Genomic DNA, 16,355 nt, shown 5'->3' on the forward strand with positions numbered 1-16,355 from the left:
CCAGACCCCATCTCTATTTCGTCACCGCAACATACTGAAGTAGAAATATTGCTAGCAGAAGAAACCCCCTCAGCTTCTCGATTAATAATAATAATAATAATAATAATAATAATAATAATAATAATAATAATAATAATAATAATAATAATAATAATAATAATAATAATAATAAAAATACGAAAACTGTTGACAATGCATAGAATGCATAGAATGCACCACCCTAAGGCAGATATAGAACGTCTTTATCTGCCAAGAAAAGAAGGAGGCCGAGGACTTTTACAGCTGGCATTATCAATGAAGGTAGCCACAATTGGCCTAGACACCTATCTGAAAAACTCTGAGGACTGGATGCTAAAACTTGTCTTAAAATATGAAAGCAAGAAAGCATCTTACTCAGTAACAAAACAGGCAAAGGAATATCTAAGTGAATTCCAATTGCAACAACTTCAAGAATTAGACGAACTAGAAACACCTGCAGAAAAAGCTAAGCGCTTGAAAACCCGTGCTAAAATTGCTGCCTTAGCTATTATGACTGAAAAATGGTATGGAAAACCTCTCAATGGCAAATACCCAAAGAGAGCGAATAATGCAGATATTGACAAAGCCCTTACCCACCAATGGTTAATGGCCTCTGGCTTGAAATCAGAAACAGAGGTGTTTATCATAGCAGCCCAAGATCAATGCCTACCTACAAAGAACTACCAGGCCAACATATTAAAGAACGGCAGCTCCCCATTATGTCGTATATGCCAACAACAAAATGAGACCATCGATCATGTTGTCTCCATGTGCAGTTTGCTTGCGCCTACAGAGTATCTCAACAGGCATGATAGAGCTGCACAATATATTCACTGGGTAATATGCAAAAACCTGGACTTGCCCCATGATAAAAACTGGTGGGAACACAAACCACCCCCAGTACTTGAAAATGATCACATTGCACTCCTCTGGAACTTCACCATTCAAACTGACAGAAAGATAGACGCAAATAGGCCAGACATCATACTGAAAGACTTCAGACAAAAATCATGCCTCCTCATTGATATGACTGTCCCAATCGATATAAACGTATCTGTCAAGACCTACCAAAAACTGAGCAAATATAAAGATCTTGAAATAGAAATTAGCAAAATGTGGAATCTGAAGACAAAAACAATACCTATTGTCATAGGTGCCCTGGGAATGACAGCGAAACGGGCTGATTACTACCTAGATCAGATTCCAGGAAACCCCAAAATGGCTGAAGTTCAAAAGATAGTGCTCATGGGAACTGCCCATATCCTACGTAAAATACTGTCTATGTGATCTCAAATTTTAAAGCAAACATAATTTTCTTATGGTTTCTTAAACATTCACTTGAACAAAACTGTACAAATCCAAATATATGGTACCCTAGGCATAACACCTACATGAACTTCTAACTTGTTGTCTCTTGAGGTCTCTGGGTGAGACTTGGATCCAACTTGTACAAATGCAAAACAAAAGTCAAACATAAAATAATAATAATAATAATAATAATAACAATAATAATAAAGCTTTTTCAGTTGGTTTTGCTACGACTATCCTCGGAGCAGCGACCTGTGGAGTGGTTATAACAACGACAACATCAGTTACCATGGTTACTGATGGATCTGTTTCTCCTCACTATTTTGCTCTTTTACATATTTGGGCGCAACAGGTTCTGATGTGTTTCGGGCCCCAACATGCGTAGCTTTCTTTCTTGCACTACCCATTTGATAAACCTCCTCTTCCTCCTCTTCCTCCTCTTCCTCCTCTTCCTCCTCTTCCTCCTCCTCCTCTTCCTCCTCCTTCTCTTCCTCCTCCTCCTTCTCCTCGCACACATCACAGCATATAACCCTAGGGTAGCCTTGTAGTTTCAGAGTTATCAGTAGAGCACACCTGACTACATACCCTTGCTCACGACCTTTACCACAAGGACAGCAATTTTAGTATGTGTGTGGGTGGTCGGGAGTGGGGGAGATTTAATCGATTTCATTGATGTCTGATCTTGAACTGCTACTGTATTTCATCGACCGTTAAATGATGAAATGCAAAATTTGACTTCGGTGGAATTTGAATTCAAAACCGGAACAAATACCACGAGGTATTTTATCTGAACCTGTAACGATTCTTCCTGAGCACTCATTTATGCAGTGCAGATTGGGCAACATTGGTATCGCAAACGATCCGTAAAAACAGGGAAAAGGGTCTCTAACCATCAAACACAACAAAGTCTAGGTTATTATTATGCATTAAAGACGGCGAGCTGGTAGAATCGTTAGCGTGCTGGATGAAATACTTGGCAGTATTTCGTCGGTTGGCGAGGTCGACTTTGCCTTTCATCCTTTCGGAGTCGATAAAATAAATACCAGTAATCGACTCATCACCTCCATCAAAATTACTGCCCTTGTGCCCTTCTGGCAAAATTTGAAACAATTATGCATTGGTCGTCACGCGAGTTAAGAAGGACCGACGTTTGCAACTGGAACAAATTCTACACGCCAAATACCAGAACACTGCCCCAAATTGATGGTATTTGTCATAATAGCCCGCCATGTATTGAAAACGTGGCAAAAAATAACATGACATAATCTAGGGAAGGGTATCAGAATGTCGTGGACGCATTCTCCATTGCTCATTCAATCCGACAGGAACATAAACTTCTAGTGTGGCCTAAAATATCTAATATATATTTTTAAAAGAAAAACACCCCTGGGGGGATATTTTCTCACCAGATTGAATCAGAGCGCTAACAAACTGTCTAATGTCAGGCGTTACATCATTAACAGCCAAAACATTACTCTAGAATATCCAAAAATATATCAGAGAGAACATCGCTAACGTGAACATTGCAAAGCAAAATATCAACAGGCCAGATGTGACGGCAGCAGCTGGTAGAGAGAAATAAGAACAAGCAGAATTGACTATTGCTGACTTCAGAAGTAAAAGACTTGTCAGAACAAGAAAGAAAGAAAAGAATGACAGCAAACATTTGAGAGAAATGGATAATCCTGAATGCTTACAAAATATGAATAGTAGTCCTGAAGATCAAAGAAAATCACTTCAACTCCGAAAAGTTCATTGAACACAGAAATATTATTGAGGGAAAGATCGAATAACACATGGGCATTCTAGAAATATTTGCCATGAGTTAGTTTACACCGGTATGAAGTAGAAATATTAAACAGATCATGAGAAAACGGCAAATATTTCTGTAGAAACAATAGAAAGAATTAACGCCCATCGCTACTACAAGAGGAATGTCTCAAAGATATTCAGCTTCTCCATTGCATTTCAGTTTGGTGCTAAAAATGGTGTGATATGCCACAAACTGCATGATCTTGGCATAACTGGAAAACTTGGAAAGTGGTTACATGACTTTCTGAAAGATAGAAGTCAGGCAGTAGTGGCTAATGGAGCCACCTCTATGAAAACACAAATAATGAGTGGTGTTCCACAGGGCACTGTCTTGGGACCATTGCTTTTTATAGTCGCTCTCTCAGATATGCCCTCAAGTGCCCGGATAGCCACCCTTGCAAGCTACGCAGACGATACGAAAGTCTCGCAGAAAATACAGAACCCCGGCGATGTTGCACATCTGCTGCAGGAGTTGGACTCAATTTACAGATGGGCTGAGGATAATAATATGCAGTTTAATGCTGAAAAATTCCAAGCCCTGCGCTACCAACGTCCAAAGCTGAATATGAAACTTACAGAGTACACTGGTCCACAGGGAATTTCAATCCCAGAGCCTAAATCAGTGAGAGACCTAGGTATCGACATGAGTGATGATACCTCTTTCCAAGTGCACATTACCAGAATGGCAACAAAGTGCAGACGACTGGCTGGATGGATCCTGAGAACATTCAGAACCAGAGATAAAGAAACCATGATGGTCCTCTGGAGGACATTCGTCCTCAGCCGCCTGGAATACTGCTCACAGCTATGGCCACCCACCAGTGTGAAATTAACAGCGGACCTTGAAGCAATCCAGAGAAGATTCACAAAGAAGATCGTCTCTTTGCAACTGCTCAGCTACTGGGAAAGGCTGAAACAGCTAAGACTCTACTCCCTGGAGAGAAGGCGGGAGAGGTATGCAGTAATATACATCTGGCAGATTCTGGAAGGAATTGTGCCAAATTTTGGCATTGAAAGCTACACCAATGCCAGAACGGGACGACACTGCATAGTGTCAAAGATCCCAGCAATGCCATCGCGCATCAGGACCAGTTACTGCAACAGTTTGGGTTTCAGGGGCCCACAGCTTTTTGATATTCTCCCAAAGAGCCTGAGGAACCTGCACAAAGTAGATGTAGGGGTTTTTAAATCAAAGCTGGACCTCTTCCTGTCGAGAGCCTCAGATGAACTTACCTCACGACAAGAGATACAAATGAGGGTAGCAACATCAAACTCCAAGTACCACATATTGGAGGAGTATCTCAGTAATAACAGTGTAGCAAAACGGCGGTAAATCAGCAGGGCCGCAGCTCTGAGCTGAAACTATACAAATATATATATATATATGAATAAATATATATATATATATGAATAAATATATATATATATATATATATATATATATATATAACACACACAACCTTTTATATATATATATATATATATATATATATATAAACAAATAGTAAATGAGTATATGCATATATACGTACAGGTATGTGCATACCGACATCCACCTGTATGTATAGGTGCATATCTGGATACAGGACATTGCAAACAAAACGTAGACAAGAAAACACACAAGCTACATAGAGAACATTTTCCTTCATCAGCTACCCCCGTTTTAACACCGGCGTTTCGAAGAGCTGGGTAGGACGCATCGTTAAAACGGCTCTTCCCATGGACCGCAAATTAAATTTGTATACACAAATTAAACCTTGCCATGGAGGAATGTAGTGGCGGACAAAAAACAAGACAGGAAGACAAACGGAAAAGGCTATACGGCCAGACGGGAAAACTTATGTGTGTATGAACGCTGTGAGGCACGAACTTGAAAATATATATAATATATATATATATATATATATATATATAAAGATATATACATTCGCACACAATCGTATATGCACATTTGTAAGTATATATATATATATAAATAACTATGAATATCTGTTTGTGTGCGTGTGCGTGTATGTGTGTGTGTGTGTTTGTGTGTGTGTATGTGTGCATGTGTGCATGTGTATATATTGTGTGTGTGAGTTTATAATGCTTGACTGCATATGAGCTCCTTGAACCCATACGTGAGTATACCGAATGATAAGCGATCAACGATAGATTGTGTATCATTTTGATTAAGTTTGTTCCCACGGAAGACTAACAAGTAAGGAAGAATACGTAGCACAATATCCTCTTATTCCTGTTTTATTATTTCTCAAGGCGCTCCACATCAGGGAATATAACAAAACATATGAGAAAGAGAGAGATAAAGAGAGAGAGAGAGTGAAAGAGAGGAAGCGAGAGAGAGAGAGAGAGAGAGAGAGAGAGAGAGAGAGAGAGAGAGAGAGAAAGAGAGAGAAAGAGAGAGAGAGAGAGAGAGAAAGAGAGAGAAAGAGAGAGAAAGGCGATTTTGTTAGATTCTCGTTCTGGATAAATTAGCTGTCAACATCTTTTTCTTCTTCTTTACACCACCACCTACACACCCACCACCAGCACTACTACTACTACTACTACTAAAGCTACTACTACTATTACTACTAAAGCTACTACTACTACTACTACTACTACTACTACTACTACTACTACTACTACTACTACTACTACATTTTCTTCTTCTTTGTCGTCATCGTCATCGTCGTCATTGCTAGTTTATATTTATAACACACACAAAAAAAAAAATAGATGATAGAGAAAGAAACAAACCAGATTTATCTTCTGGAAACAAAAAAGAAGGAAAGAAAGAAAAAAATGCGATGACATTCAACCGTAGGGTACTCCTGAACCAGCTTACGAATCGGGTACGATTTAGGTACGATTTAAGTCTAATATATTAAACACTGCTTTCATATAAAAGTTATATCCCTTGGTAATTTTTTCATCGTCGTTCATTTTTTTTTAATATGACGTCATAAGATTTTTTAACACGAAAACCTAAGTATTCCCAAAAATAAAGTTAGGGTCTTTTATTTTATATTTTTATTTTATTTTTTTCATCCCAAGACTGTTGCTTTTGGTTCTCTATTAATGTTTACTTTACAAGATAAAAGGTTCCAAGAACTGGAGTTATTCAGTTCTTGGAGTGTTTTGTTCCAGTTCTTCAATTCGGTATTTTACTTTCGCCTTCATTTCACACACCGTTCTCTTTTGTTGTGATTGTTGCTATCGTTATCGTCGTCTTGTCGTTGCTGCTGCTGCTGCTGCTACTGCTGCTGCTACTGCTGCTGCAGTTTAGCTCCAGATCAGTCTGATCAAGTAGAACTATGATTAAAAGCGTTCCGACCATGACTAACATAATTGTATGCGTTCTCAACACCTTTGTTACTATTATCCAAGGTCGTCACTTGTCGTACCTTCTGACTCTAGGATCACCACCACGTCACCGTCATAGTGTCGGACAGTAGGCACGTCGAAGTAATCAGCACTGCTCTAGAGGACTACGAGGTGGTGACACGAGCAAAAATCAACCAAGAAAAGTCAGCGGCATGCATCTCGGCACCTTGAAGAAGCAGACGCACATCGTTTGACGGTATTGTGGGTCACTGGATAGACGGGCGGACGGATCGGTTAAATTGTCCGAGATCTGGTTTGGTCCAGATCTTCAATCGAAGCGACATTGGATGAGAGGACGAGCAAGGTAGTCAATCTCACTCAGAAATGGGTCGGGAAAAAGCTGTCTCTGAAAGATCAGGCAGTGAACGCTGCATCGCCTCCGTTATATCTTAACGATTGACCATCGAGTTGTTTCAGTTCACGTCTAATCAAACTGGAGCTCCGCTTCTTCTTTTGTAGAAAGGACGCATTCCACTGGTTAGACCGCTCTTTTTACTGCGAACGCTCGTTGAGTGGAAAACTGGGCATGACGTTGCTTTTGTCGCGACGAGCACGCGTGGTCGCCTTTTGTCAGTCTCATTTTCCCACGGCTCAACTCTTTCAGAAAGCTACAGTCCTGGCTCGGTCGTTGACCGAGGCATGGCGTTTGGCACCTAGAGTGCCGTGAGTCACTCATAGCCCTTTACAAGTTGGGAAATGCAGTCAAATGGAATTTCCACCTCGGCGCTGCACAGAAAGTTAGTAGCGGGCAAGTGTGACGAAGTCCTCGGAGAAATCTTAAGCATCGACAAGAATCAATGATTATTATTATTATTATTATTATTATTATTATTATTATTATTATCATCATCATCATCAAGGCAGTGAGCTGGCAGAATCGTTAGCACGCTGGATGGAATGCTCAGAGGTATTTCAGCCATCGTATGTTCTAGGTTCAAATTCCGCCGAGGCTGGTCGTCTTTGGTTTTCATCCTTTCAGGGTCGATAGATTAAGTACCAGTGAAACACTGGGATCGATGCAATCGACTACTCTCCTCCACACAAATTTGGGGCCTTGCACCTCCAGTAGAAAGGATTATTACCTCCGCCTTAGCGGTTCGGTGTTATTCCTGGTAGGGTTTATGTGGGTAGCGGGTTACTACCTGTAACCTTAGATATCCACAAGTTTTCGGCAGTCTTTCAAGCGCTTAGGGCGCTCCATCGTCGTCGCCGTCGTCGTCATCATCATCATCCTTATTATTATTATTATTATTATTATTATTATTATTATTATTATTATTATTATTATTATTATTATTATTATTATTATTATTATTATTATTATGGCAGAATCGTTAATGCATTAGACAAGATGCTTAGCAGCATTTTTTCTTGCTTGACGTTCTGAGTTCAAATACCACCAAGGTCGGCTTCACCTTTTATCCTTTTGGGGTCAATAAAATAAATACGATTTAAACACTAGGTTCGATGTAATCGACTAGCCTTCTCCAAAATTTGGGGCCTTGTGCCTATAGTAGAAAAGATTACATTGTTGTTGTTGTCGCTGTTGTAAGTTGAATCTTCTAGTGAATTCTGTTGTTTTTATATTGAGACCGATATCACTAATGATAGGATAAGAAAACAAAATACGAAGAATGCAATAATGTTGGATTAAAAATACAGAAGATCAATAATGCAACATTTCAAACAGTATTAGATTTTAATAACGATGTTCATAACATTTATAATGTTGACCTGAAACACAGTCTAAAACACAGCTAAAACACAATCTGCTTAATGAATTAAAAGGAATTACATAATGCAAATGATACAAACATCGTTATTTTAAGAGAAATATATAGTATTATATAAATACTGACACATACACGCACGTATATACATGTGTGCGTGTGTGTGTGTGTGTGTGTGTGTGTGTGTGTGTGTGTGTGTGTGTGTGCGCGCATGTGTCTGCGTGCGTGTGCGTGTATTACTAAATCACATTATACTACGTTCTTCAAATCCTAGTAACGGAATTGGTGCATTTGAGTTAAGACGAAAGGTAAGAAGAGATGTATTTTAAAGAACACATGATATGAGCGATCTCTTTAAGTTGAAAAATTACAGCAAATAGTTCTCGCTGACATTGCTTATATCTTTCCTAAAACATTCAGCAAAAATATTTATTTTCTTTCCTTTATCTGTCTTTTAATTTTTTTTGTTTTATTGTTTACTTAATGTTTTTCATCATTTTTTTTCTTTTTTTTTTTTTCTAAAATCGCGATAAAGATTCTTCAAGATAACTACTTCATACCATCTCTTACTCGCTACCCGCCACGTCTTTGGATGAGCAGAAAAGTAAATAAACAGCTCTACCCCATGCGGTTTACTCTCTCAAAGGTGGTCGAGTTGGTGCAAACGTAGAGTACCTGATTGATCTAAACTTGTAGAAAGTTCTACAAACTATCGTTTACTGTTCGGCATCCTTATCAAGGTTGATTGAGTCAGGAACGACAAAATTGGTGCCGGCATCATAATGGCATTCGTGAAAGCGACAATTATTTTTTCTGAAATAACACCTACGGTCGGGGGCACGGTCGCATGGCTAACATGTTCAGTTTGCAATTACTGAAGTGGTTGCGAGTTCGATCCATCGTTGTAGAAACTTGAGCAAGTTTCTGTTGCTGTATCCTCAGGCGTGGCTATATGGTAAGAAGATTGCTTCCCAACCACATGGTTCCAGGTTCAGTCCCACCGTGTGGCACCTTGAGCAAATATCTTCTACTATAGCCTCGGTGCGACCAAAGCCCTGTGAGTAGATTTGGTAGACGGAAACTGAAAGAAAACTGTAGTGTGTGTATGTATGTGTGCGTGTGTGTGCGTGTGTGTGTATGTGTATGTGTATTTGTCCATCTCCACCGCTTGACAACCTATGTTGGTTTGTTTAAGTCCCCTGCAACTTAGTGGTTCGGCAAAAGACACCAATAGAATAAGTACCGGGCTTTAAAACAAAAAAAAGAAAAGTACTACGGTCGATTCATGGTGGTGGTGTGGTGTTGGTGGTGGTGGTGGTGGTGGTGTGGTGGTGGTGGTGGTGGTGGTGGTGGTGTGGTGGTGGTGGTGGTGGTGGTGTGGTGGTGGTGGTGGTGGTGGTGGTGGTGGTGGTGGTGGTGTGGTGGTGGTGGTGGTGGTGTGGTGGTGGTGGTGGTGGTGGTAATGATGCTCCAGCATAGCTGCAGTGTAACATGACTGAAGCAAATAAGAAGATAATGATCGACAGAGCCCTTGTGGCTGGAATTCGGTGGCCGAGAATTGAACGGAAGACCATTGAAGAGACTATTTCTCCCTTTGGTCGGGAGGCTTTTATTCCTCATCCGGTTTAAGACGGCGAGCTGGCAGAAACGTTAGCACGTCGGGCTAAATGCTTAGCAGTATTTCGTCTGCTGCTACGTTCTGAGTTCAAATTACGCCGAGATCGACTTTGCCTTTCATCCTTTCGGGGGCGATAAATTAAGTACCAGTTACGCACTGGGGTAGATCTAATCGACTGGCTCCCTCCCCCAAAATTTCGGGCCTTGTTTCTAGAGTAGAAAAGACTCATTATCCGGTTTGACATTACAATCCGGTCTTCGGGTGTCTTTAACATAAACCTCTGTGTTGGAAACACCCGGGTGGGGGCTTCCTTCCATTTTGAGGGTCACCACCAGCCTTTTACTATTCTCGAAGGCTCAGAAGAAAAATGAATAAACCTCGTAGGCGCTGCTCCTTCTTCTCACACTAAGAAATTAAATGAAACTACTTTAAGGGAGGTGAAGGTACGTGACCAAGCGGTTAGAGTCTCGCACTGACGATCGCAAGGTCGTGGTTTCGATTTTCGGGCTGAGCCGTGATTTATGACCTTGAGTAAAACACTCCATTTCACGTTGACCCAGGCCGGTTTAGCTGTAAAGGGTCTACCCTGTTCGGTAATACACATTTACAGCTGAACTGGCTGTATTCATATTCAGAGGGCAAACTGGTGACCTCGGTCACTTATACGACGAGGGAACCGGGTAACCGGCCCTATGAGTTCTGAGAAACGAGAGAGTAATGCCCGATAGGAATGATGATGATGATGGGGATGATGGGGATGATGATGATGATGATGATGATGATGGTGGTGATGATGATCTGTTAATGATGATGATGATGACAATGATGAGGGCGATGATGATAGTGTTGATGATGTTGATGATGATAATGATGATGAGGAGGAGGAAGAGGATGATGATTATGATGATCATGATGATGGTGGTTATGATGAATATGATGATAATCATGATGATAATCATGATGAAGTGATGATGATGATGATGATGATGATGATGATGATGATGATGATGATGATGATGAGAGCGATGACGACGACGATGATGAAGATGGCTATGATGACAATGATGAAGACAATGGTGATCATGACGACGATAATGATGATGTTGATGATGGTGATGACGATCATGACTATGATGATGATGATGGTGATTATGATGATGAGGATGACGACTGTGATGATAATGATGATGATAATGATGATGATGATGATGATGATGATGATGATGATGAAGTGGATTGTGATGATGATGATGACAACGACAACGATGATTTTCAAAGAATAGCTTAGGGAAGATAACGTAGTTTTCACAGAAAAAAAAGACAAGAAACAAAACAAACAAACAAACAAACAAAAAAACACACACAGATAACATGAAATAAATAATAAAAATATATAATGACGGAAATAACAAGCGAAATTCAAATTAATTTTAAGTGTTTAAAACAAAAAACACAAAAAAACTAATAGCCCAAAAGCTTTAATCTATTTAAGATGCGTTGTGGTGATGAGATATTATTTTCATTAATCCTCTGTGGGATAGCATCATTTCAGACACAATTTAATGCTAGCACTAATTATTTTCGGTGTATTTATACAAATTAGGTAGACGCAGAAATTGCAAAAGTTTAGAGCACACACATCTTCCAGTAACATAACTGTCTTCCAATTCCCACAGACATCTAACAAAGAAGAAGAAAAAAAAACGATAAAAATCTGCGCATAATTATTTTGTAATATATATTTTTTACTTCCATTCCACTTCAGAGACTTATACACACGCGCATATGTAATACATACATACGTAACTATATGTATGTGCGTGTGTGTGTGTGTGTGTGTGTGTGTGTGTATGCATATATGAATATATATATATATATATATATATATATATATATATATATGTATATATATAGTACATATATATATATACACATATATATATGTATGTATGTATATATATATATATATATATATATATATATATATATATATATATATATAGTACATATATATACACATATATATATGTATGTATATATATATATATATATATATATATATATATATATATATATATATATATATATACATATATGAATATATATATGCAGGCATAGATAAGCATACACACTCACACACACACTCACACACTTACACACACGTATATATACGCACATATACACATACATACACACATGCATACATATATACATGGATACACACACATACATATATACATATATACATACATACATACATACATACATACATACACATAAATATATACATGCATACATACATACATACACACATAGATACATACATACATACATGCATACGTACATGCATGCATACATGTATACATACATACATACATACACACACACACATACATACATACATACATACATACATACATACATACATGCATATATACATACACAGGTGCCAAAGAACGAAACTCTTAGTGCATGGGTTACTTTCTAACTTCTACCGCTTATTTAAAAAACAAAACGCGCATACAGGCATGTTTTGAGTTGTACTGTTCATATGTCTATGTACGTATGTATATGTGTGTATGCGTATGTGTGTATGGATGTGTGTGTATGCATACATGTATATGTGTGTATGCGTATGTATGTGTATGTATGCATGTATATGTGTATGCGTATATATGTATGTGTGTATGTATGTGTATATGCGTATGTATGTATATGTGTGGATATGTATGTATATATGTATGTAAAAATTTAATGGGTGCGTGCTTTACATAAATATTTTCAGGATTAAAGAAAGACAAAAGAAAATAGGACATACCTGTCTGTATATATATATATATATATATATATATATATATATATATATATATATATATATATATATATATATATATATATATATATATATATATGTATATATATGTATATATATATATATATATATATATATATATATATATATATATACATATATATATGTATATATATATATATATATATATATATATATATATATATATATATATACATACATATATATGTATATATATACATACATATTTACATATTTACATACATATACATATCTACATACACATATACATATACATATACACATGCACATATACATATACATATATACATGCACATATACACACATATATATACATACACATATATACGCATACACACATATGTCTATATGAATGTGTATGTATTTATATATGTGTATGCATATGTATATATATATATGTGTGTGTGTGTGTGTGTGTGTGTGTGTGTATGTATGTGTATATGCATATATATGTACATGTATGTACATACCTTCATCTACATGTACATATAGATACATAACTGGGTACATGACGTGGCAAAAGAACATGGACAAAATGATAAACAAGGTACAACAAACAAGCAGGCCACATAGAGAACATATCCTTCATCAGCTGCCACCATTAAAACACCAGCATTTCGAAGAGTTAGGGCAGGACACATCGTTAAAATGGCTCTTCCCACGAACACAAATTAAATTTTTTTCCTGAAGGATAGTGGCGGACAGAAAACAAGACAGGAAAACGAAACGGTGAAGTAAACAAACAAAAAGGCTGTACAGCCAGACGTGAAGTAAATATATATATAAATATATATATATGTGTGTGTGTGGGGGGGGGGGGTATGTGTATATATAGGCATATTTTATTTTCCGTTTTCTTTTTATATATGTATGTAAGGCGACGAGCTGGCAGAAACCTTAGCACGCTGGACGAAATGCTTAGCGGTATTTCGTGTCTTCATGTTCTGAGTTCAAATTCCGCCAAAGTCGACTTTGACTTTCATCCTTTCGAGACCGATAAACTAAGTACCAGTTGCCTACTGGGGTCGATTTAATTGACTGGTCCCCTCCCCCAGCATATCGGGCCTTGTGCCTAGAGTAGAAAAGAATATGTATGTATGAATGTATGTATGCGTATATGTGTATTTATGTATGTCTATGTGTATGTATGTATGAATGTAGTATGTATGCATGTATGTGTGTATGTATGTATATATATATGTATGTGTATGAATGTATATATGTACGTGTGTATATGTATGCATGTCTGTATGTATCTATGTATGTATTAAAATATACATACGAATGTGTCTGTATACGCGTGTGTGTGCATGTATACATATATATGTATGTATGTAAGTATGCATATATGTATTAATATATGTATGTACGTTTAATTTTGTAAATATGCATTTATGTATTCTTTACGTTTTATGTATATATGCTTGTGTATGTGTGTATATGTGTGTATGTATTACATATGTATGTATATAAATTGCATGCATGCATGTATGTATGTATGTACGTATGTATGTATAAATGCTTGTATGTATGTATGTATGTATGTTTGTATTTATGTATGTATGTATGTATGTATGTATGTATGCATGTATGATTGTATATATGCATGTATAACTGTACCCATTGATTAGTGCTTCGTTCTGATAATAGGAACGTCGTGGGTTCGTGCCCCATTGTGGTTGACCATTTTAACGGCGGTGCACCAATATAGCCGTAGCAGAAACTAGCAAACGAAAAATAGATATGTAATCTTTTACTCTTTTACTTGTTTCAGTCTGCGGCCATGCTGGAGCACCGCCTTTAGTCGAGCAAATCGACCCTAGGACTTATTCTTTGGAAGCCTAGTACTTATTCTTTGGAAACCTAGTACTTATTCTATCGGTTTCTTTTGCCGAACCGCTAGGTTACGGGGACATAAACACACCAGCATCGGTTGTCAAGCGATGTTGGGGGGACAAACACAGACACACAAACACATACATATATATATACATATATACGACGGGCTTCTTTTAGTTTCCGTCTACCAAATCCACTCACAAGGCTTTGGTCGGCCCGAGGCTATAGTAGAAGACACTTGCCCAAGATGCCACGCAGTGGGACTGAACCCGGGACCATGTGTATATATCTATGTATGCATGTATGTATGTGTAATGTATGTATGTGTGTGTATGAATGTATGTGTGTATGTATGTATGTGTGTTTGGATGCTTGTATGTATGCATGTATGCCTGTATGTTTGTACATATACATGTACGCACGTACGTATGTATGTTTGTATATATGTATTATGCACGTATGTATGTGTGTATGTTCGTAATAAAGCGAGGTGACGAAGTGAGAAGATTGATAAAACTATATTTGTAGAACATAATGTTTGCCAGAAACGTGGAACATATTTTACGTTAGATTGCTAAAGACCACGCCTCTCATGATGACTGTTTTGTAATCTAGCGACATGGTAAATGGTTATGCAACTAAGTAATAGTTACGCAGCATTTTGTCGAGGAGACTTACACGGGCTTTTTTTCCAGATTCTTGTTAATAATAATCTCTTTTACGAGATAATTCTCCTGACATCAGTACTGGCAACAATGCTCATGTGAAAATGCTAAAAATGGTAACGAAGCTACCACTGTGTTTCACTTATTATTGTTGTTGTTGTTGTTGTTGTTGTTATTATTATTATTATTATTATTATTATTATTATTATTGTTGTTGTTGTTGTTGTTGTTGTTGTTGTTGCTGCTGCTGTTGTTGTTGTTGTTGTTGTTGCTGCTGCTATTGTTGTAAAAGTGCAAAAAATATTGCAAATTAGTTTATACGAGAAAGATATGTGATCATCAAATTGAATTGACCACACTGTGTGCTTGTTTAAACATTTACGAGTACACACACACACACACACACACATATATATACGTTCGTACACAGTATAAATATGAGTATATGATGCCTACAGTACATAGATGTATGTACTAGCTGTATGTACTAGCACTGACTTTTATACATTTATACTTTCACACTTTATATTATTGTATTAATTTTTACTGTCCTATTTATAATTTTGATTTTTAAATTAATATTTTTATGATGAATGTTTCTTTATATGATATATTATATAGTATTAAAATTATTAAAACTTTAGATTAAAATCTTAGATAAATATTGATATGGTAGATGCCTCACAGCATGGTTTTGGACAGGTTCTTAGTTGACTGAGTTGTAGAGTGATGGTTCGTCTCTAAATTAGTTATATACATATATATTATATATTACGAAACCCGGTGTAATATTATACCGATTTTTGCCTGTAAGGTTGGAATAAGTTTTTATTCCCTAATATTATTACTATACATACATACATACATACATACATACATATATATATATATAACATATGTAATATATATAACATATGTAATATATATATGGACATGGACACACACACACACACACACACACACCTCCATCACACGTGCCATCATCTGGTTTTAAGGAAGAAGAGAGAAGAAAACGGAAAAATCTTAACCCCATTTGCGACAGTAACCAATTTAATTTTAAAATAAATGTAATTATGATTTGTTCTTTGTTTTATATGCCTAATACGGGAGTGTATGTCATGCTCCAACAAGTCTGTCTGGTCAGT

The sequence above is a fragment of the Octopus bimaculoides genome, chromosome Z, assembly GCF_046866305.1.
Source record: "Octopus bimaculoides isolate indiv1 chromosome Z, ASM4686630v1, whole genome shotgun sequence".
Taxonomy (NCBI): Eukaryota; Metazoa; Mollusca; class Cephalopoda; order Octopoda; family Octopodidae; genus Octopus; species Octopus bimaculoides.